Below are 24466 nucleotides of genomic sequence, written 5' to 3'. Positions count from 1 at the left end.
GTGTGAATATGTACCATTTTATATGTAATCACTTTTTATTTACTCTCACTTTTAACATGTAATCACCCTTATACTTTATGCTGAGAGATTGATTGATTGTAATAATAATAGTCATATTATATAAGAACATGCAGAAAATATTGCAATGCATGGAAAACAGTGCAGCATGTCTGGGGTGGGAGGAACCTTTGGGATTTGAACAGGCATGAAAATGAGCCCTGCTTGTTTGGCTATATATGGCTGTCAGATGGACAACTTGAGCCTGCATTTCTGTTTTTGGCATTACAATAAAAGCCATATTCTGGCCTGCATCAAATCTAGAGGAACTGCTGAAATTAGCTGAGAGGTTATGGACTGATGTTGAGGAGAAATAGTGGTAAGAACGGAACAATCAAGATTTGGTCAAAATCATATAGACCCCACCATATCCTCAATCTGCTGCTGCCTTATCAAATACATGAAAAATGCTTCTTAAGTAGGAAATGGCATATCTGTGAAAGGTGAGCTTTCCCCATTGATAAAGGCTGAAGTATTAGCCCCAGAATTAAATCACTGTTGTGTGTTAGTGCCTAGGATTTCCACTCTCCCACCCCGGCATGGATCTTATACCTTTATCAGCTGCTTAACATGCATACTGTACATGTATGAGTTGATGTTCCCATTTCTTCTTTTCCATGCCAGGAAAGCGTCCCCTAATATAATTTTGTCAGGCTGCCATTAAAGGCCTAGGAGCCCTGTAAGAAAAATAGTTGGCAAACTGGTTGGTGCTTCTCACTTATTGATTGATTGATTGGATTGGATTGGATTGGATTGGATTGGATTTATATACTGCCAGACTCCAAAGGCTAGGCGGTTTACAAAAATAAACACAATAGAAACAGAATAAAACCAACTATTAAACAATTAAAATTTAAAACATTCCAAGATTACTAAAAGCCTGGCTTAAAAGGTGTGTTTAAATGGCTAAAATGATTTGCTCTGCCATCATTTTCACTAAGATGAAGAGTCAGACTGAAGTTTCATTCATGCCCAGCAATGGCCATGCCTGAAGTGTTTACTGTATACTGACAGCTTCATGGAAGTCTTGGAATGGCCACTTTTCACCATGGAGGGCCAGTCTCCGTGAAATCCAGAATGATATTCCAGCTGGTCCTCATAAATGTGGGAGAGGACCATGAACTTGCACATTTCTCCCCATCTGGTGCACACCCTTGCTGCCATTTATTTATTTGCTTGCTACATTTATATCCTCCAAGGAGTCCAGAGCAGTGCGCATAGATGGTTTTCCTCACAACAGCCATGTTAGGCAGGTTATCACGCATTGGGTTATTTCATCCAAATGGCCCCTCAAAGTATGGATAAAATACTATTTTAAAGTTAAAGTAATATCCCCTAATTATCCATACCAACAATAAATGGACATAGAAGTAAATAAATGCCATAAAGAATCCACAGGACCCCCATCTATAACTTCACTATTATGTCTTATTCAAAATACTTATACTGTATACTGCTCTCCAACATAAAAGGTTTCTCAAATGGCTTCTGTAGCAAAGAAATGAGAAAGTGGTTCCCTGTCCCAAAGTGGTATTGGAAGCTGCAGTGACACTTTGGGGGTGATTTACCTCAGACACCATCTTGTCCTGTTTTGAATACCTTGTGAGACCTGGTTATATGAACAAGCTCCTCAGTAGCACACAGGGATCGTGTGTACTTGATCTATGGCCTTCTTGGCTGATAAAAGCTGCCCAAAGGGGATTGATTCCATGGTTGGCAGTTATTGTCCATGTAGTGGAGGGGTGGGAGATAGATAGATAGATAGATAGATAGATAGATAGATAGATAGATAGATGACAGTCACAAATAAACTTAACCCTGTAACTATTACCTTAAAATACCTTAAAATTCATGTGTCGTTTGTGCCTAGAGATATACACTTTCAAGCTGAGTGCTTTGGTTATGGACATTAACAAGCAAAGCACTCAGTAAAGTAAATCAGCTTCTTTCTCCACCTATCTGCTCAAAACAGGTTTCTTTTGGACTGTAAATCAATTCTGGGAATAATGATGATGTTGTGACATCTACAATACTAGTATTGGTTAAATGTCCAATTTGGCTTCAATTGACTTTCAGCCTAGTGTAACACCTACATTTATTTTCTGCTTCCACCATACAAAGTCTAACTTGTTTCTCTGCTTTTACCTGCTATTTGCCACAGAAAGAGCTTGAAGCAGCCTCCATCCAATCAGCCCAATATGTACCTTGAAACTGCCTTGTGCCTTTCAGAAAGCTCCACTTCTGAGGGCTGAAATGCCCTCCAGCACTACATAAAACACTCAACTTGGCTTAAGTTGATCTTTAGACTACTGTAAGGACTAAATTTCAGTGCTTCGGAAGGAACGGGTTTTCAAGTGTACACTGTTTTGAGTAAACTTTCATATTTTATATTTCCAAAATAAGGAGAAAATCTTCACTGCATAGCTCTGAGGCTCATTTTAAAGGAGTGTGCTCTGGAAAATGCAGGGGAAGAAAGTCAATTGCCTGTGGGGGTCCCTCTGGATCAAAAGTTCCCCATAGGGGATTATGGTTCTTTTCCTCCCTCATTTTTCAGGATGCAGCTTCACCCTTGCTTTGCTGGGAGGCTGCTTTTTTGAACCTCAGATTGTCTCGGATGACAAACCAGCTCAACCAAGTTATTTCCAGCTTTGGGGGAAATCTCTTTGTTTCTGGGTTTATCAAAGGTGATTCTCTGTTGACAAGCAATCAGAACTAGGGCTGTCTCCTGAGTAAATATGCATATAATAAATTAATCATATGAGATTTAAGTGATAGATCAACTGTACTGGTGATTAAATTTGCAAATATCTGTATATGGTAAAGGTGTGCCTGAACCACGGTTCGAGCACCGGTTCGAGCACCATTTGGGAGTGGTTGCTTTAAGAAAGAGTTGAACAGGTCTTTATCTGCTCTCTACCACCCCATGCAACTTCCTGCTGGGGCAGCACACCCCCTTGTAGCACCAGCACACATAAGGTGCCACGTGCGTGCTGGTGCCATGCAGGGGTACTTGGGTCATGCGCCGCCCCAGCAGGAAGTTGCATGGGGTGGTGGAGAGCAAGTAAGGACCTGTTCTCCTCTTTCTTAAAGCTCCCACTCCACATTCCCAAATGGTGCTCGAACTGCAGTCCAGGCATACTCCTAGTATATGGGGGGGCGGGGCGGGGCAAGAGTTCAGAAAAAAAGAACCAACTTTCCTTTGTTTTTAGATGATGCAGGTGGGTCATTGGAAGCTCCACCTGTGCAGAGCCATCCCCTCCTTTGTGGGGAAAATGGGGGGAAATGAGTTCCAGTGCATCGACCTTTTGCACCAACCATCCTAATGACCACTAGGGGCATTGGGAGTAGAGATAGTGAGTAAGGGTCTCCCTGACTGTTCTACCTGTCTCTACTCTATGACACTGATCTGACTCTTCCGCACTTCCTGTGCTGAGTCACAATCCTTCCTTTCCCTGCTAGAGAGAAAATGGAAACATCTCTCTCCCTCCATTATGTAGTCCTTTAGATTAGGTTTAGGTCTTTCCTATCCAAGTGTACTTAACCAATAAATACTTAGTATTTAGTTCTACAAGGATCTCCATGTGTTTTTCTCTAAATAGCTGCAACAACTAAACCATCCTCTGCTACCTACTCTGTAACTGGAGTATGTGCTCATTCCTTAGTGCGCTGCTGTTTCACCCACCGAGGGTAAAAATTAACAACCTCTAGCTGGGAGGGAACAATATGGCGGTCCTTGGTCAAAGTCTGTTTATTGGATTTATTTAGTCACCATTGGACTTGGCTCTCCTTCACATGTGCAGCCAGCTGCTTTGCACAGCTGCAACACAGTGCAAACCCATGTTGTGGGGTGCAGGTGTGAATATGGGTCAGCCAATCAAATGGGAAAGACCTATACAACTAGCCCTGCCCCCTCCTCCTCCTCCTCCTCCTCCTCCTCCTCCTCATTATTATTATTATTATTATTATTATTATTATTATTATTATTATTATTATTTTAAATGTGCTCTCTCTCTCTCTCTCTCTCTCTCTCTCTCTCTCACACACACACACACACACACACACACACACACACACACACACCCCAGCAGCAACAGCATGGCACCGCATCATACAGAAGTGTTTTTGTTCCATCCTTTTACCTGGGGCTGTGCAAAGCTTCAGTGCCTGATCCAGTTTGGAGAAGCGTCTTCCACAGCATTGTTTTAAAATGACTGCTGGAAATCTTTTTTTTAAAAAAATTCTTCCTCTGCAGTCCTAGGAAGGGTCAAGTTTACTAGGAATTGTAGTGTTTTCTGGGGCTGCCGCAATGGCTGTAGCCCCACTGAAAGACAATTCTCTTAAACTTTCCCAGGACTGCTGCAGGGGGGCAGGGACTGCGTCCAGGAATTTCAAAAGGACACTGCAAAAGATGCTGCTACTTCACCACACTCAGATAAAATGTAAAATAGAACCAGCCTCTCTCCCGTCCATGTTTATAAGTACTAATAGCGGTAGGGAGGGTTGTAAAGTGGAGGAACATTGAAGGACCAAAGCTTTGGCTCCAAATCGAAGTTTTGGTTCCAAATTTGGTTGAAGTAGAACATGACAACCCCTCCACCCCCCAAAAAAACCCTCCAGCTCAAACTGTGGACCCCCAGAAGTTCCAAGACAACTCCTGAATCAAAGCAAGGCTGCTTCACACAGCCTTACTGCTGTGGAATGCAAGAATGAAGGGAGCCTTGAATTATGCATCTGCTATGAAACTGTAGGGAAGCTGGTTAAGTCATGAAAATATTCTCAAAAGCCAGATGCTTGACAGTTTGAGGGAAGATAAAAAATTTTGTGGATGAATGACAATATGAGGTCAGTTTCATAAAAGTTTGTTTATTTTTTGAAACCATATCAAACTTATTACGGGAGACTCAGCATGGGTAGCAAACAAGAAGTGAGTAGCTTTTTATAAATGATGTGGCACATGTTGGACATACCTCGATACACCCATCAGGTCCCTTTACTGTCCACCTATTGTTGGCAAGTGAAAACATCTTTTTATTAAAAAAATTCTAAAAGTGCCCTCCTCCAACCCCCACTTGGTACAATATCCTGTGCTCTGTCAGGGATCTATTTAAATGTTCAGGCTCATTTTAATGTTTGTGCTTTTTTCAACAGCAGACTAGTCTCCTTGAGTGCTTGCACAGAAAGGCAACTCAGAATGCATGCATAATAAAGGCACATCAGAAAACAATATAAAATGTTATCAAATAAAAGTGTTAGGAATTCCATAAATGAAATCCACTGGGACTGATTTTTTGCTGCTGGATAGACTTTCATCATTATTGCAGTACTTTTTCCTGACAGAAATTTTATTTTATATATTACCTTTAAGCTCTAATTTGCCATGCATAAAATGGGGATCCATTTTATTTCAGAGATTCATATTTCACAAATATGCAATTCATTTCTTTTTTTAAAAAAATGCTCTTGATGCAGTTGGGTTGCACACAAGAAAATGGAGAAGAAGAAACAGGACTAAGTTTTGATTATAAAACAGCTTGGGAAAAATAGTTCCAATATTCCTAAATCTCCATCCTGCTAATCTCTAAGTGAATGTATATAGTCAAAAATATGAATAGTTTTTAAAAAAGATTTCATGCCCTTATGCAGGAGTGCTTTTTAAATTTGCCCTAAAGTTGACCTGTCAGCAAAATTTGGAGATGGAAAATAGCACCATGTATGTACTATTTTAAATCCAATCTTCATGAACATTGCCCCTTTTCATAATGGTTCAAACATACATTGAATGAAATGTTAGATGTTGGGGTCATTCACACAATCAGAAACTTTGTTCTACCCAGGTTTGGGAGCTATGTGTGCTCCCAGTTTTTGGTTGTGTGGAAGCAAGGTCGGAGGAAAACCTGGGTAGAAGTGATTGTGTGGAAGCAAAGTAGGAGGAAAAGCTACCCAGGTTTCCCTCCTACCTTGCTTCCACACAATCACTTCTACCCAGGTTGTCATCCTACCTTGTTTCCACACAACCAAACACTGGGAGCATACTCAGCTCCCAAACCTGGGTAGAACACAATTTTTGATTGTGTGAATGACCCCGTTGTATTGCTTGCCATAATACTGGATGAGCAGGCTTCCTTTGATGGCAGTAGAGTTAATGTTATAAAATTCTACCATGCCTGATAACATACCTTGGAATTGCTTTAAGTGCAATGGTATTTTTAATTGCATTTGTATCCTATTCTTCCTCTGGATAGCATGAATGAGGATTATCTCCTTTTAGATTCATGAGAATCCTATGAGATAAATGAGGTTGAGAGGTGGTGACCAGTGAAATTCCTTAGGACTTAGGGCGGCTTCATATGTCACAGTGGCAAGTAAGTTTTCCCAAAAGCTAGTTCCTGATGAGTCTGTGCTCCCATTGTCAGCTGCAAGTTCCACTCCGAGAGTATTGTCAGGTTACCCTCTGGGAACCTGACATCTGTAACCTAGATCTGAAGTTGGTTACAGTTGTCGGGGTTCCTGGAGGGCAGTGTGGCTGAGGAACCTGACATTGGTGGGTTCAGATGACACACTGGGAGTGTGTGCTCACTGGGAACCGGCAATCGGCAGAAACATACTTGTCCCTGTGATGTGTAAACTGCTGTTAGTGTTACCAGATCACCTCCCCTCCATCTTGAAACATCAGCTTTGAATGTAAGAAAAAGTATAATTGAGTGTGTGGTGCTAGAAGGGATCTAGCTTCCATGTGGACCAAAGTAGCAATTTCATACAAACCTGGGACTGTGCAAGCAGCCTGGAGAGGCACCCTGAATCCTTGAATTCTATATTGAATTCAAATTTCTATATGGAACACTATATGGAAAGGCAGCCACATCCTGAAACGCAAATTGAGGCAGGCTCCAAGACAGCTACCTAGGATTTGGCTTACTAGTGCCTTTTTGTCTGGCTAGTCCTCTGAATAGCCACCTCTCCACCCACACATTTCTCTCTGCCTCAGCAATTGAAATTCCTGTTTATCTCCTCTGCTTCTTGAACATTCATTCTTTCGCAGACCTTGTAAGATGACCCCAGAAGGAACAAAAGTACGTGCTTTTAGACATGTGTGACTTCGTACGTGGGATTGTGTTGGCATGGTCTACCCAGTATTGCTTTGAAGCCTTGCCCTGAGTGCTTGGGTGCACAACCAGACCCACTTCCCCCTTGAGCTTAATCACTGGACTACAGTGTCCTGCCCTTGAGCTGAAATCCTAAGCTGAAATCACTATCCTTGAGTAATTCCTTGTGTGGGCTTTTTGTGGGAAGACTTGCAAAAGCTTGCCCTGGACATCCTTGGGACTTAGAAGGAGAATCACTGTCTTGGGCCATTCCCTTTGTGGACTTGCTACGAGCTAATCCCTGTACCTGACTGCCCGGGAACCCTCTTGACCTTAGAGTCAAATCATTGGAATTGGAACAGGACTGCCGAAGTTGGGCTATTCCTTGGAACTTCAAGCAGCAATCAATCACTGTCCTTGGATCATCCTGTGTGTTGGTAAATTGCTACAGTCCAACCCCTGTACCTTATTGCTTTGGAAACCCCAGTGCTCCCTCTGTCTTTCTAAACATGGAGCCCTTTCTCACGATCCCATGAGTGGGCCTGAAGGCAGGTGGTGGGGAAGGCTGCAGCAGCTTACCTTCCCCGCAGACGATATAGAAGAGTTGCTGGGTGCACAGATCATGCACGCCGATGAGCCACGGCTGCCCCAGGCTGTGCAGAGGTTTGGGGGCTGGGACATACCAGCTCCTGGAAATCACACAATGACCATGCCAGGAGCCCGCTCCTGTATCAGCGCCAACTGGGAGCAGCTGATGCTGACACATGAGTGGTTGTGAATGTACCCTTAACCCCAGCTAAGCGGCAGGCTCCCTAGGTGGGTTAGCCGTCAAGGTACCACTGGGAGCCATTCAGCTCCTGCTGGTTCTCACGGGCAGCCAAGCCCAGTCTTGACTGCTCATGAGAACAGTCTCATGGAGTGCCTTAGTCTTGATGCTGGTCTTTGCTTGCCTGCCACTTTGGCAACACCTCTGGGTCTGCAACTAAAACCCTCTGAGTTCCTCCAGTGAGCTTTACCCATGCACCCCCTTTTGCTTTGTTCATGAGATGGTAGACTAAAGTACACGTATAAAAGCTTTCCTTACTTTGACTCATTCTTGCACCCGCCTTTTTCTACATACCAGCTCTGACAAATACTGGGCTAACCAAGGCTCCACTCCCCCTGCACTTTCCCTCCCCCTAGGAGCCACCTTCAATCCCATTATGTATAAGGAGATAAAGGAGATAGTGAAACACCAGCTTAAACGTCTATTTTTCTTTTGCTTTGTCCCCAGATGATGGAGGAAGAACTAAAATAAATAAATAAAGTAAAATCAAAGAAACCTATGCATGTGTTTGTGGAAGAACAATAAGGCGCATCAGTTGCTCTGCTGTTTTGTATTTCGTTCTTCTCACTACTAGCACTTTAAGAAAAACATATGCTCAAGCATACCAGTAAAACTAGATTGTATTTATTTATTCTAAAATGCATATGCCACTTTTCAGCTGAAAAAGGGCCCCTGAAGCAGCTTAAAACAGCTATAAAAGTAACAAGAGTTTTAAAATAGCAGTAACATCAACACTGAAAACATAACAAAATTAACAAATCAAGCAGCATGAAATAACAATCAGTCAGCATCAGCAAGCAATCTCACCAGGGAAAGCGCCATCCCACATTAATGGATCTCCCACAAATCATCCTAACTAGCCCTTGCTAACTGGGTACTTTTTAAATTGTGTCTTTTATGTTTAGCAGGGGAGAGCAACTCTCCCTATCCAACCCCAGCATAGTAGCCCTCCAGTGGCTGTGCTGGGGTCTTTCTTTTGATAACATGATCTCCCTTTTATACTATGATCCCTATTTTCAATGAGATTACTTTTGTGTAAAAGTGTTTTGCGCAATTGTGGTTGCACAACTGCATGCTTGCAATGTCACAATGTGCATATTGCATTGCACAGTATGCAGGCCAACAACAAACAACAACAACAACAACAACTCAAGTCTATCTAGAAAGTAGAGAGTCTTCGTCAATTTTCAAAGCATTGGGATACCAGTGGCAGCTTCATATCCAGGACAAGCAGCTTATGCAAATTGCTCCGGGCCTCCTAGCTGCTCTTTGCCCCAGGAAGTAATTCCAGGACTGGGGCCCCAAGACTGCCTCCCACCAGTTGCTCTTTGCCCTAAGAGGGAAGCTGCCACAGCATCAATGGCAGCTTCCTTCTAGAGCAAATAGCATATGTGGGCAGTGGCGTACCGGGGGGAAACGGCGCCCAGGGCTAGCTATGGCCCTGAAATGGTGCCCCCCCCGCCCCCACATACCTGGCCTAGCCCGGCGGCCGGCGATTCGGCGGTGGCAGGGAGGCGGCAATGCGGCGGCGGCGGCGGTTCACGAGTGGCGGCGGCGGGTTGCCCACCGAGTGCGGCGGTGGCTGGTGTGGTGGCTGGCGGCATCCCATGGCCTGTGTAGTGGCGGCACGGAGTGCAGGTGCGCCTGTGCAGTTGGGATGCCGACGCCGGGCTGCTCAGCTCGGCATCGCTGCCTGCACTCCGCGCTGCTGCTACACAGGCCATGGGATGCCGCCAGCCACCACACCAGCCACCGTTGCACTTGGTGGGCGACCCGCCGCTGACACTCGGTGGGCGACCCGCCGCCAAATTGCTGCCGCACGCCCGCCGCCACACTTGGCGGGCGATCCAGGGGGGGTGGCGGGGGGAAAGACACTTTTTGGCGCCCCCCACGTGACCCACCGGGGTGGTGCCTGGGGCACGTGCCCCCCCAGCCCCCCCATACGCCACTGTATGTGGGAGTCATTTGGATCTGGAACATGGAGGCGGCAAAGGGTTCACCCTCTCCCGGACTGTGGTCATGATCCAGAGTGCCCTCTCCTGAAGCTGGAATGTTTTTTTAAAAAAAAGATCTCAGGAACCCCCAGCCTGTAGCAGCTTCACTCCTAGGGCAAAGAGCAGCTGGGGGATGGGGCAGTGACACTAATGCATTTGACGTCACACGTAGTCTGGCCCTGAAAGAAGAGCATTAGAGAATTATCAAGAGACTGAAGAAGAGCTGAGAGAATTATCGAGAGATTCAGTTAATAATTCTTATTGCCCAGTCAATAGGCACATTCGGTAAAAGTAGTGCATAGTTTTCCTGGAGAGAGGATAACAAATCTTCATAGCTGAAAAGTCCTGGAACAAAGAAGTGGGGGAGAACGGAGCTTTCTGCAGGCACATTGTTGGGAGCCATTTGCTTGAGTAAAAGACTGTATTTGGAGACACTGGATGCAGTACAGAGTGTGCTGGTGTTGTCCTACTGAAATCCACAGGACTTCATCCCACTGATTACAGTGCAAGTGAGGACCATTTCTCGCGTTATGGCCACCCATGGAAGAGGCCCGTGAAAACACTTCCACAAAGTGAGAATTCTCCAGCAGATTGTTGGGTTGTAACTTTGGAAAGCTGCTATTATGATGAGGCTGAGGCCATGGCGAACTGTACCTTATCCAGACCTATGGTTGTATTGGATGATGATGGAGGAGGAGGAGGAGGAGGAGGAGGAGGAGGAGGAGGAGGAGGAGGAGGAACTCACTAAAATACATCACCCAAAAAAATCTTTTTATCTCAAATTCAGCTATGCTGTCGTCAGTTTGCAAACTGTTGTAGGTCTCTGCACATGTGCAGTGTGGGTATCACCTGGAAAATACAGACTGGGACTTTCCTTGTCCAGTGATGGGCTATCCAGTGATGCCCTCCAGATAGCTCAGTGTGCATCAATACTTTGGCTCCTGGTGCCAGACATTATGATTTCGGGGTAGCCCAGAGAGCACCCCTCTATGTGATTGTGCTAACTATGTAGGACTGTAAGTACACAGTCTCCATTTTAGATGCTGCAGTTCATGGGCTCATGAACTTTTCACCTGCCTGGGTTTAGCAAGACGCACAACTGGCCACTCAGCTTGAGCAAAGCATGGGGCAACGTACCCCAAGGTCAGAACAGCTAAGACTAAATGGGATGCCCCCACCCCTCTCTCTTTTACAAGAGAAGGTAGAAGCTGGCAAGCAGACTCTATTTCAAAAGGCAAATTGATCAAAGGAAAAAAACCCTCTCTTTCACAAGAGATAACAGGGGAGCACTCCTCGAGAGGCACAGAGATAAGTGGTTCATTTCCCAACCCATTCTAAATTAAGAATTTAGCTGGAAGGGACTCAGAGAAATGAGTGCATCAAAGCTGAGGATGTGTAATCTTGTACACCTAGGGCATCTTGTTCTCTAGATAGTCAATTCAGCGCAGCTCTGTTCAACATGCAGCACATGTTATGGGTACATCTCCGATCTCCATAACTGTACCCTTCCCTTTGTTGGACAAGATCCACTCAACCAGATTATGCTCAAGTAGCAATGAGCTTCTTGAATGGAATCTGCTACCCTCTGGGTAGACAGCATGACTTGGAAACTGCCTCAGGGCACATTTCGAGGTATACCTACCTCTAGCCAAAGCACATGTTTTGGGAATCCGTTTGGATCACTATACTACAGACTCTCATATCGGCGACTTGTAGCCTTGCTCCTCACTTTTCTTTCCCACTTTTCTGCCTGTTCCCTGCCAGAAGAGACCAACCAAGATGCAATGAACACACCAACGATCCAGGGAAGGATACATAAACTGACCTTTCACCCTTCTTAGTCTCCTCACAACCTCCCTCCTTCCTCTACCTCCCCACTTTCAAGCACTTTCCTTGGCAAGCCTTGTCAGGCTCAGGTATAAGCATCTTAGCCAAGCTGACAAGGACTTCAAGCTAAATTATTGCCAGCCATATTCTTGCTTAGAATATTAGTTCAGAATTATTGTCTCGCCTAATTGAGCTTTTGCATTCTCTACCCCCATCTACCCTTAATAAAACAATGGCACTGAATTTGTGCTTCCTCCTTTCCCCAAAACACTGAACTTGCTCTAATGTGATACTGGAATCAAACAGTTCCCTCTAGCCCAGCTAATTTCCCCACTCTAAGCCAAAAGCATAATTGAGGTGTCTAGCCAGCATCTCAGGGCAGTTTTGGTAAACACTTCTGCTGGATTAAAGTGATCACAGAGAGACGCCTTCTCTATCATTGGAACAAAATATGGAGAAGTAGACAAAGGCAAGGTTGGAAGAGCATAAGCCTCTTCAAAGCTCTTTCATAAACTGGTACCTACTGCATCCATGGGACAATGGAGACCACTTTTAAAAGCCTGTCTGTTTCACATTATAGAAGTCTCTCCCTTGTAAATCAGGGCTTCTTCAAATATAATAGATTCCCTACATTAGATTGGCTGCAACTTTCTATAATATATGTGATCATCACTCATGGCAATCTACATGTTCATGCTTTTCCCAACAAAGTACTCTCTGGGGGAAAACAGTCTGTGCAAATGTGATGCTATGATTATTTAGAATTTAGTACATTATTTGCTTCATTGTTCCATATACTCAGAGAAAAGTTCTAAATCAGGGGTAGGCAACCTTGGCTGTCTGGTGTTATTGAACTACAACTCCCAGCATCTCTGCCCATATGGCTAGGGATGATGGGAGTTGTAATTCAACAGCAGCTGGAGAACAAGGTTGTCTACTCCTGATCTAAATGGTTATCACTTATTCTGAAAGAAACTGATGTGTTGTCTTTTGGAGAACACATGATTGTTGTCATGATTGGTGTCATATACTGTATGATTTATGATACATTTTATAGCCTGTGAATCAAGAAATGAATTGTACTGAATTGTATGTATAGGAAATCTGTCAGAGTCAGAGAAGCCTGAGCATTTCACTTATTTCACTTACCCATGTGTGCTCATCCAGAAGGGGGCGGAGGGAAGAGTACAGAGGATAACTTAAAGAAATAATGCTTTGTATTCCAATTCCAAGATCATGAACCATATAAGAGCACAAATCTTTGAACAAAGAGGAAGAACAGGCTTAAAATTGATTTGAACTTGGTACAGGAGGGATACATCTGAACCAGGATGACATTTTTCTAGTTGCTTCCCCACCATTGTGCGTATACACTCAACTGTCCACCATGTACATCTAGGGTGCCATACTGGTGCTCGGACTGCGGTTCATGCACACCCCAACCCCAACGCCCCGCCTTCTTCAGGCAGTGCCAGTGCATAGTGCCTACTAAGGATGTGCACAAAACAGATTTTGCATTCTGTCCCAAGATTGGAATGCAAAATCCTGAGATTCTTCCACTGGAGCAACAAGGTGAGCCTGTTATTCTGATGGAACAACTCAATACTGACTCAGAATGTTCTGAGTGCCATTTTGGATTCCAAAATGGTGCTCATCTGGCCTCTGCGCAAGAGCAACAGCCATTTGTGTGGTGGTGCTGATCATGCAAATGACCACTGCACGTGTGCAGAGGCCAGAAGACCATCATTTGGGAATCCAAAATGGTGCTCAGAACGTTCTGACCTCATTCGTTCATTTCATTCATTCATTTGATTTCTATATCAACCTTCCAAAAATGGCTCAGAGCGGTTTACACAGAGAAATAACAAATAAATAAGATGGATCCCTGTCCTCAAACAGCTCACAATCTAAAAGAAACATCAGATAGACACCAGCAACAGTCACTGGAGGTACTGTGCTGTGGGTGGATAGGGCCAGTTACTCTCCCACTGCTAAATAAAGAGAATCACCATGTTAAAAGGTGCCTCTTTGCCGAGTTAGCAGGGACGACATGGGGTTGTTCCGTCCCGATCTCAGAACATGTCCTTCATTTGAAGAGTGTTCTTTTCTTTGCTGGGAACATCAGAAACGGCCCATTTTGAGTCAGAATGTTCTGCAGTCAGAACTTCCTTTACATCCTACTTTTGTGAATGCTTCTGGCCACCATTCTGGTTGCACTTGGGCTTAACTCCATGCTGGTCACTCTCCAGTTGACACAGACTGGTCCACTTCACTGAGTATTGTCCAGGGTTACAGGCAGCCCTACCTGGAGATGTTGCCAAGGAGTGAACCTGAAACCTTCTGCAAGCATGCAAGCAGATGTTCTTCCACTGAGTTATGGCCCCATCCTCTAAGAGGAATATCTTATAGCGCTCACATATAGAGGTCATTTGCACTATCAAAAACTGTTCTGTCTGTGTTTGGGAGCTATGTGTGCTCCCAATTTTTGGTTGTGTGGAAGCAAGGTAAGAAAATAGTTGGGAAAACCTGGTTAGAAATGATTGTGTGAGAGCAATGTAGGAGGAAAGGCTACCCAGGCATTCCTCCTACTTTGCTTCCACACTATCACTTCTACCAGGTTTTCCTCCTACCTTGCTTCTGCACAATTACTTCTACCAAGGTTTTCTGCTTACTTTGTTTCTGCACAACTGAAAATTGGGAGTACACACAGTTCCCAAACATGGGTAGAACACTGTTTTTGATTGTGTAAATGACTTCATTGGATCTCTTCTCACGATCAGTGAGAAGAGCTCCAGGGCAGTCTGTGGGGAGAGCAGGTTACACTCAGCCTCCCTGCAGAGAAGCAGCTGTCCCTCCTTGGGTGGGTGGATTGCCCACCCAGATGAGCACTGGCTCCTGCCAGTAGCTCTGAGGGGCGCGGTGCAGGGAGGCACTGCCTCACATTGCCTCGCCCCTGGAGCTCCCATCATGCACCATGTGAGTGTGCAGTGCATTATTTGGATCCCCCCTCCTCCTGAGTGTGTCAGCTGACACAGGAGCACAAAAATGGGGTTAAGGGAGCGCTTGATTAGCCAAAGAAACAATTCATGCTTGCTACCCCAAGACCAGATTTCCTCCCCTTTGCCTGGTACAGTTACTGCATGATTCTAAGTAAACACCGAAGAATATTTTATTTCAGCAACCTTTTGAGAAATGTGGTCTTTTGCTGTGTGATTTTTAGTCTGCTGTTAATCTATATTGTGTTCTTGTTTTATATTGCATTTTGTTGCATTTTTATGTATTTGATTATGCAGTACTGAATACAGCATTATGCAGAAAGACTGGATATAAGGATTTAAAAAGTAATTACTTTTGTATTGTTTCATTACAACTTCTGGAGAAAGAGAAAAGGGAGCCTTGAATATTTCTCTCTTCAGATTCTTGCTAGTGACAGGACCAGTTGTACTTGCTTTGTAAGTTAAGTAGTAAGCTTAGCAGACTCTTGATAGTGACGGGACCAGGTGTTTCTTCCATAAGAAAACTAATTGATCATCTTGGCAATTATAGTAGGTAGGGTATTCTAAACAAGCCTAAATGTTCCTCCTTCTTCTTTACAGGGATTTTAATTTAGGAGATGAGAAAACATATGAGCAGTCTGAAGGCAATGCTGATGCAGTTTTATGAACGACCACCACAATCTCCTACCAAGACTGAAGAGCAGATAGGATCTACATTTTGATACTGCCTAAGTGTCTCCAAAGGATCTCAGTGCTGAACTCTTTGTTAATGATATCCTTTACCAGGGGCCCAAATGAACCTCAGAAGAAGTGACTTGTGAAATAATTACACTTTGAAGCTGTTCTTATGAGCAGCCAAGTCTGGGCTAAGGCAGCCAAGACCATGGACTTGGCTGCCCATGAGAACCACCTGGATCTACGAGGATCCCAGCAGCACATCAGCAGCAAACCTGCCTATGGGGCCCACTGGTTAGCTGATGTTAAAGGCATGAGCACACCCTTAACTTGGGCTAGCTGCTTGTGTGCAAGTGCTGGCTGCTCCCAGTCAGCACTGGCACAGGAGCAGGCAACTGGCTATCACCGGGGGTGGGGGTTCCCCACAATGCAACACATACTCAGTGCATTGCGAGCTTTCTGGGGCCTGGGACAATGTGTCCTAATCCCTGAACCTCTACGCTGCTTGGGGCAGCAGCAGACCATCTGGGCACTCAATCCATGTGCCCAAATGGACCTTGGAGATCATCTGTGGGGAAGATGGGCTTCTGCAGCCTTCCCAGCCACCCTCCTGCCTCTTGGCCTTCCTGGTCATGAGAATGACCTCTTTATGGGGAAAGTGGCCAGGGCCAGGTTATTAACCGAAACGCCAAAACACTTTCTTAATGCAGAGTTTTTTGAACAAAGGAAAGGTACAAAGATGCTGGCAAAGCAGAGGTCATACAGAAGGCCAAGACTTGAGAGTTTGTCTTCATGGAATAATGGCTTTTTAGCAAATTATTTTTCACAACCTATGAAGCTAAAATGTATTAGGATTTAGTGACATGGGATTACGACAGGGATAAATGTATTAGGATATATGGGCCCCATGCAGTTCAAGGTCCATTTGTTCCAAAAATGAATCCACACCCCCTACTACCCTTAGAATTAGAGAAGATGGAGCCATAGCTCAGAGGAAGAGCATCTGCTTTGTATGCGGAACATCCCAGGTTCAATGGCATCTGCACGTAGGGTTGAGAAAGACTCCTGTCAAAAACCAGGAGGGCTGCCGCTAATCAGTATAGATAATAATGAACTTGATGTACCAATGGATTGACTCAGTGTAAGATAGCTTCATATGTTCCTGTCCTCTGGAAAAAATGAGTCACAGTTAACTACTATTAGGATTTACAACCATTATTCAATTGCAGCTTTACTTGTAAGAATTGAGATGCTACAAAAACACTATTCTATGCACAAAAAGTATGTTGTTGATTAAGCGCTCTCAATTTATAGGAGTAATAAAAATGTTGGCTACAGAGTATTAGGTTGCCCCCTGCCCCCCGCCACTTTGATTTCTGAGATGTTTTGAATTTTTTTCTGTTTCCTATACTGGTCACTCTGAACCCATCTCTTTAGTTCCTTAGCAACTTGGCGCTACATTCATTTGGCTGTTCCTGTCATCTTTCTGCTTACCCCCCTGTAAGTGAGTGCAGCACATGGTTTCAAGATATTTTCCCGATTTATTCAAGCACTTCCATGAAGACTCCATCACTCCCTTAAACACTCTGGGTTTTTCCTTCTCATAATAGCATTTATGTACCTTTTCCCTTCTCTTTTGCTCCAGCAGCATTTCCAGAAAGCAAATCTGGGTTTACTGCAAGCCTTCAATTTTTTTAAAAAAAACCTGATGCAAAAAGTGGATTTTTTATCCCAAGATTGGGCTATGTTCTGATGCCCAATGAAAAATCCATATCGTGTGTGAAGTGCTTTTCAATAGCTTACAGGGACTTCAGGGTAAATCTGGCTGACATGTGAACACACACCTTCCATTCCAGATGAGAAGTGAGCAAAATGCCCCATCTGGAAATATTCCAGGTGAATTTTCTCTTCTCCTGCTTTTCACTCAGATTGCACATATCACTTTCTTATTTTTCTATTTGTTTCATGCATCTTAATAATTATTCCCACATCATTGAGTGGAGGACTGCAACCTTTTAGGAACATCCTTGAATGTTCCTCCTGTTGTGTTTATTGACTCACATACTGTGTAAGGCAAAGCCAGTGATAGAAGCATGCCCTATGCTGCTGCATGTGTATATGTAGGAACATAGGAAGCTGCCTTGTACCAATCATATCACTGGTCTCACAGTACTAGAACCAGGGGTCATCCTGTGAAACTGGTTTCCAGGAAATTTAGGGAAAAGAAGCACTTTTTCATACAGCACATAATTAATTTATAGAATTCTCTGCCATGGGACTTGGTGATGGCCACCAGCTTGGATGGATTTAAAAGGCGTTTAGAGAAATTCATGGAGGACTGGTCTATAAATAGTTTCTAGTCTTGATGGTAATAAGCTACCTCCAGGTTCAGAGGCAGGATGCTTCTGAATACCAGTTGCAGGGGAGTAACAGCAAGGGAAAGGACATGTCTTCATCTCCTACTTGTGGACTTCCCAGAGACATCTGGTAGGCCACTGTGGGAAACAGAATGCTGGCCTAGATAGGCCTTGGGCCTGATCTAGTAGAGCTCTTCTTACGTATGTCCATCTAGCTCAGTGTTTTCTACACTGACTGGCAGCAGTTTCTCCAAGGTTTCGGGCATGAGTCTTTCCCAGCCCTGCCTGGGAGTTATTCACACATGGCTTTATGCTGCAGGGTATCCAAAGAGCGAATCTACTTCATGTAGATTTGAGGCAGTTAGTTTGGGGGATTAGATGGACAGTTCACATAGCCGTGGGTTCCTCCCCGCACTCCTGATGATCCTTTCTCCTATTTGCATTTCCACTGCTTGTTCCGTTTTCCCCCTCCAACCAATCACATCCCAGCAGGAGGTGCGAGACGCCTCCCTTGAGCATTACTTTTTTTGGAGCTTGACAGCCAGCCGGATTCCCACAAAAGTGACAAGCCAAAACAACAGAACTCCAACCTGCAATCTCCATGGTTAAGCTTCCAAACATCTGCATATGTAAGCTGTGTTCCTAGGTGACCAAACTTGAAAGCATAGGAAGAAACACATTTTGCTTGTGCTTGCATTTAACTCAAGAATGTCTCTTTCCTTTCCCCTCCCCTTCTGGACTTCACAGAATTGCATCAATCTGCCACAACACCTCCCCCCGCCCCCAGTGCTTGCAATTGCAAATCACTCGCAGAACACACCAGACTGAGCTGTCAGACCCTCTTTTGCTGATACTTGGTGTTATGGAAGTCCACCCAGCAGACATTTTTTAAAAACAAACCCATGAAAGGCAAGTAAGCCAAATTATCAGCAATGGCCCCTCCGCACATTCAAGAAAACCATTGTGTTTTTTTCAAAAGCTGCTGGAAATACAGGATTTTAAAAAGCTGGATATACTTTGGGTTAAGCCAGAATGCACAGCCTTGATTCAGGGGGAAACGGAGTCATGTCTGCACTCATCCCTGATAGCCTGCAGGGACTTGGGGGTAAATGCAGATAATATGTGGACTGGCCCACTCCATTCTGGATGAGATTCGGAGTAAAAGCCCTGTGTGTAAAGCCTCCCTGGAGATGCCAGGGAGGGAACTCCTGCGATGCTCTTCCACTGAGCTACAGTTCCATCCCCAAAGGTGGCATATATGGGTCTCCCATCCAGGCACTGACCATACCAAGACCTGCTTAGCTTCAGGAAGGTGGCTGTATTGTGTGCCCTTACACCATGCTCTGGGACCAAGTGTGAACACTGTTAATGCTGTTGCACACCAGCGCAGTATGACCCCAGCATAATAATGCACAAGAACAGTTGTGCAATGGGATGCCCATTGGAAAACATGGGTGTTCTGCAGGGATAGTTCTATGGAACAAAACTCAAAATGTTTCAAGTTTTTTGGCCATGGAGAACTATCCAGTATGTCAGCAGCTATCCATATCTGGTTCTAGTAGGGCAGCAACTGCAGGTAAACACTCAAGAAAAGAGCTGTTAGATCAGGAAAGGCTGGCTGCAAATGGAGGGCCTATATGGGATCCAGGAGACTTTCCCCTTGATGGTTAAAACCACAAGTTAGTCTCACACCCAGATATGGAATTCACCACAGAAATCACCAAAGAATATTACACACAAACAGAGCTGCCACTGACCATTTCTTACCACAACACTATCTCACAAACAAAACAAACCACAACTCAAGGAAGGAAGGCATCTCAATTCTACTTTTGTCAATCTGAGATCCAGCAAAACCAGATAGTTATAGCAGCAATCGCACAGCATATTATACTCGGTGTGGAGAAAACCACAAAATCAAACTTCCCTTCTTCCTCACCAATGTATGCTCTTCAAGAGAGGCACACTATAAAGGGTTTTGCCTCCCAGTCCCTTTGAATACATTTTGAAACTCCCTCCTTTGGGGATCCCTCCTCCCTCTCCCCAGCCAATGGGGTCACATTCGCCCATCACAACACTTGATTTTTATTATATCAAGCCAACCAAGAAGCAAGGAGATCACAAGCCAATCTGAAGCCAGTGCCAAAAAACCAATCTGCAAGGGAAAAACAGGCCTCCAAAATTGCAAAACATTTCGAATCAAAACAGGGTTCTGAGTTCAAAACAGGCTCTTTATTTAAAGAGTTTTTTGTTTTGAGCTCAAAACACTCAAAACAGCCCATTTCAAGTCAAAATGTTTAGACTTTGAAATGTTTTTCACATCCCTAGTGGTGACAGTGTTTATACACACAGACACAAACAGCAGCAGCAGCAGCGGCATGGGTGGTGCTCCTACTGTTGCCTTGTATGCAGTATGTAAGCCAATAATTTTACATTGGATTTCTATGAATAGTTAAATAAGCCATTTACATGGTAATAATTTCATTATACATACACATTTCTATCCCAGACTTGAGATCTCTTGGCTGAGAGATTATACTTCAGTTATACTGTAAATAACATACTAATTCGAATCCATTCTTATTCTGTATTCTATATAAATTTATCCATGGATAACTTTCCTCTTGTTGTTCTTCTTAAGCCTCATATTCCTTTAACATTGTTTCCTTCTGCTTTGATTAGAATAGTGTTGATGGATTTCTAGAAAGTGCTGATCATTGTTGACTGAAGATTTACCACAACAGCATCTAGAAGCAATCCCCAGCAACATGGATGTCTTTAGGTCAGGCAGAAAACCTCCCTTCCCACAGGTGATCAGACACAGCTTTCCTCCTTCTGTATGCTTCCTGTTTCTGCTCATGATATTGCCCCAGGGGACATTATAATGCTCCTCATCATTTAAAATTTGTAAAAATGTCTTTTCCTTTTGGGCACATGTTGAAACAGTTTATCACTTTGATACATGCCTAGTTCCAGTTGGCTGGGATCCAAAGAGCTATTTTAGGCATGGCCAATGCCTAGGCCAAGCCTAACGGGGTAAAAAACATTGTTACTTAGAAAAAAACATTGTTACTTAGAACAGAAGAGTCTCCCTGATACCATATCACAAATGGCTGTTGACAATTCATCCAGTTTTTAAAAAGGTTGGTCATATGACAGGCCATTTAAGACAAGCTAAAACTCCCTTGGGCATACACAACTAGTTGCACAGTTCCATGAACTGAACATATGAAATTGTTCATATGACTCAGTATAAGCCAGACCACGAGTCCACCTATATCAATATTATCTACTCTGACTGGCAGGACCTCTCTAAGATTTCAGATAGGAGTCTTTTCCCATCCTACCTGGAGAAGCCAAGGGTTGAAGCTGTGACTCTTTATGCAAAATATGTGTTCTCCCACTGAGTTACAACACTTCACCAATTGTAGGTATATTCATTTGCTGGTCATTTGCAAACACACAAAAATTTCTTAAATGCACAGGGCTCAATTCAGTGCTGTTGGGGGTGCAGCACCTGTGTGTTGAGGAATCCCACAGGGTAACGTATAGCAGAACTATGCACTCCCTCTCCTTCTCCATTCACAGGTGGAATTATATAAATATTATCCTTTCTTTCAAAGAGCAGAGTTTATAAGTGGACATTCTGAGCATATCTTGAATTCCAGTATTGAACTAAGAGGCTGTCATCCAGGCTCATGTTGCACTAATGCAACAAACAAAGATGCACCCACTCAATAAAGTCACGTAGCTGAGTGGATGCTCGAAGGTGCTCAATCTCATGTGCTCTTCAGCTGCTTGCACAAGTGTTGTACTTGTGCAACATGGATAGCTGATAATTTTGCACCATTCCCTGCAACATATGTGGACTAAGGAAGAGATTTCACAGCAGGAGGCGTGCCAGACAGAGGCGCTCTTACCCCTGGACCTTGGGACCCTGGTCTATGGCCTCCAAGGTCCGGGGGGCTCCAAATGGCCAGGGGGGAGCCTCCTGAACTCTGTACCTGCCCTGCTGCACCTCCTTCTCCCCCCTAATTTAAGCCGCCATGTGTGTAGCTGAGGTGTGGCAGCTGGAGGGTGAGCCAAGCAGGCCTTGCCTCTCCCCCTGTGGTGGTGGACAGAGCGATAACTGGGCCTTTCCATTCAGCCCCATGGCTCTTGATAACTGCGAGGCACTCCAGCACACCTGCGCAGTTGAAATAGATTGGCACAAGCCCGTGACAGGCTTGTGATGATCTATTTCAACTGTGCAGGTGCACTGGAATGCCTCGCAGTCATCAAGAGCCGCTAGGCCGAATGGACATGCTCAGCAGTCGCTCCATCCGCCACCGCTGCAATGGGAGGCCTGCTCCCTGGCCACCACCCCTCGGCCGTACACATGGTGGCTAGGGGTGTGCACGGAACCGCAGAGCTGTGGTCCGGCACTGGGGTGGGGGGTTCCATTAAAGGTGGGGGGGCTTTACTTACCCCTCCCAACAATGGCACGCGTGCGCAAAAAGCTTCTTAAAAGCCTTTTGCAGCCAAGCCGGCAAAGGGGCAGCAGGGAGTTATCCTGCCGCCCATTTTCTAAAAGGAGCAGTTGTTCCTTTTAGAAATCGGGCAGCAGGATAACTCCCTGCCGCCCCTTTGCCTGCTCAAAAGCCAAGCCCGCAAAGGGGAGGCAGGGAGTTATCCTGCCGCCCGTTTTCTATGGAGAATGGGATTGAAGGGGGCGGCAGGGGGATTGGGGGCGGCAGGGAGATTGAAGGGGGTGGCCGCCAGCCAAGCGGGGTTTGAAGGGGGCGGCAGGGAGGTATCCTGCTGCCCAATTTTTAGTTATTAAAGGAGCCAAGCGGGGATTGAAGCGGGCGGCAGGGAGGTATCCTGCCGCCCAATTGCTCAAGTAAATACGGTGCCGTTGTTGGGAGGGGTAAGTAAAGCCCCCCTGCCCTTAATGGAACCACCCACCCAAATCTTGCCGGACTGAACCGCCCATGTCCGGACCGGTCCGGAGGCCTGTAGAATGGTCCGTGCACATCCCTAATGGTGGCTTAGATTATGGGGGGGGTGGAGGTTTGGCATGGTGGGGAGGGCACGGGGTGGCTGTAGGAGGTCCCCCAAAAGCAGGTTGGGGGGGCCTTGTGGCGGGTGTGGTTTGGGTGCCCCATTACCTAGGTGCACCTCTTGTGCCACAGATTGTGCAATGTCTCCAGCAAGTCTGAAAAGGTTTGTTGATAACCTCCTGTTCTGAAAGCAAACAATGTGTCTGCTTCACCATGTAAACATTTGACCTCCTTAGCCTACTATCTTCTGAGATTGTATCAGAAACCCATTCATCCCCAATAGGTTTGCCATCTCACTTCTTGCCCTCATTATCATTTGGAATATTTTCAAGATCTCCAAATGACAGGTTCAGCCAGTGGTGGAGCCCGCCTGGGAATGGAAGCCCGGGTTCTGCACCATCCCCAGAGGCCCCACCATGCACATGCCGCGTGTGCCAGTGACACTCCTTGTGCATGATGCCACGTGCACATGGCCAGATTGCTGGAAGGCCCGTGTAAGCCCTCCAGAGCACATTCCCGGCCTGTCTGCAGGGAGAGGAATGGAAATAAATGCACCCACCCAGCCAATGCTGACTGAGAATGAACTCCGGAGGACTTGCGTGGCCCTTCCATGGCTCATGGCTGGGTTCTTTGAACCTGTCTGTCTAGGGTAGTGCCACCCCTGGGTCCAGCATATCTCAGCAACAATGCCAAGAGGCCCAAGGGAGGAATATAACATTAATCACCACTGTGATGATAATTGGTTTCCCCATATTACTTAATTGTTGACAGCTATAGTACCTTTTAAAACCATTAGCTTGAAAGCAGGACCATTAAAAGCATTTCATTTTATAAGACATATCTTTTGCATTTTCAGAGGAGTTAGGTTCTGTCCATATAAAATCTTAAAAGGGTTTTCTTTTTGGTTTGTTTCTTGACAATTTGAAATTCTGATTGGGGAAAAAAAAACCCTGTTGGTTTTACTGTTGATATCCTGCTCCCATTTACTTAAAAACCCTAACCGGCTCTCCATTTCTGATTCCAGTAAGGTCTTATAATCATTCATTAACAACCTTCTAGTTCAAACTACAGAATAGTGTCTGTAATGTGGTCTAATTTCTAGTAATGTTATGAACTTTTACACATGAAAAAAGAGAAATATTTAAAAACTTCATGAAACAATAGTGTGATTTTCCATTTTCATATAAACCTAGTTGTAATTATCATGGTTCTGTTAAAAGAGAACTCTTCCCATAAGGCGAAGATTCCAAGCTTATTTACTTTATTAGATCTCCCATTATGAAACATGAATGTTAATGGAAAACCCTCAGCATTTGAATCAGGTAAGCAATCAGGTAAGAGAGGAGAGCTGGTCTTATGGTAGCAAGCATGACTTGTCCCCTTAGCTAAGCAGGGTCTGCCCTGGTTGCATATAAATGAGAGACTAGAAGTGTGAGCACTGCAAGATATTCCCCTCAGGGGATGGAGCTGCTCTGGGAAGAGCAGAAGGTTCCAAGTTCCCTCCCTGGCATCTCCAAGATAGGGCTGAGAGAGATTCCTGCCTGCAAGCTTGGAGAAGCCACTGCCAGTCTGTGAAGACAATACTGAGCTAGATAGACCAATGGGCAGCT

At 44.8% G+C, this 24466-nt stretch overlaps 1 long non-coding RNA gene across 1 annotated transcript in view; it reads left to right on the top strand.

Annotated features, from left to right (window-relative positions):
- LOC128351421 (uncharacterized) overlaps nt 1–16721 on the top strand; it is a 47440-nt gene extending 30719 nt beyond the window's left edge. Inside the window, exon 3 of the long non-coding RNA XR_008319768.1 lies at nt 15383–16721. This is a non-coding gene — a long non-coding RNA (uncharacterized LOC128351421). The remainder of the gene's footprint in view (nt 1–15382) is intronic.
- The last annotated feature ends 7745 nt before the right edge of the window (nt 16722–24466 follow it).

The sequence above is a fragment of the Hemicordylus capensis genome, chromosome 3 (assembly GCF_027244095.1).
Source record: "Hemicordylus capensis ecotype Gifberg chromosome 3, rHemCap1.1.pri, whole genome shotgun sequence".
NCBI lineage: Eukaryota > Metazoa > Chordata > Lepidosauria > Squamata > Cordylidae > Hemicordylus > Hemicordylus capensis.
Note: the sequence above shows the minus strand (reverse complement) of the source record. Positions and strands in the feature narration are given on the sequence as shown.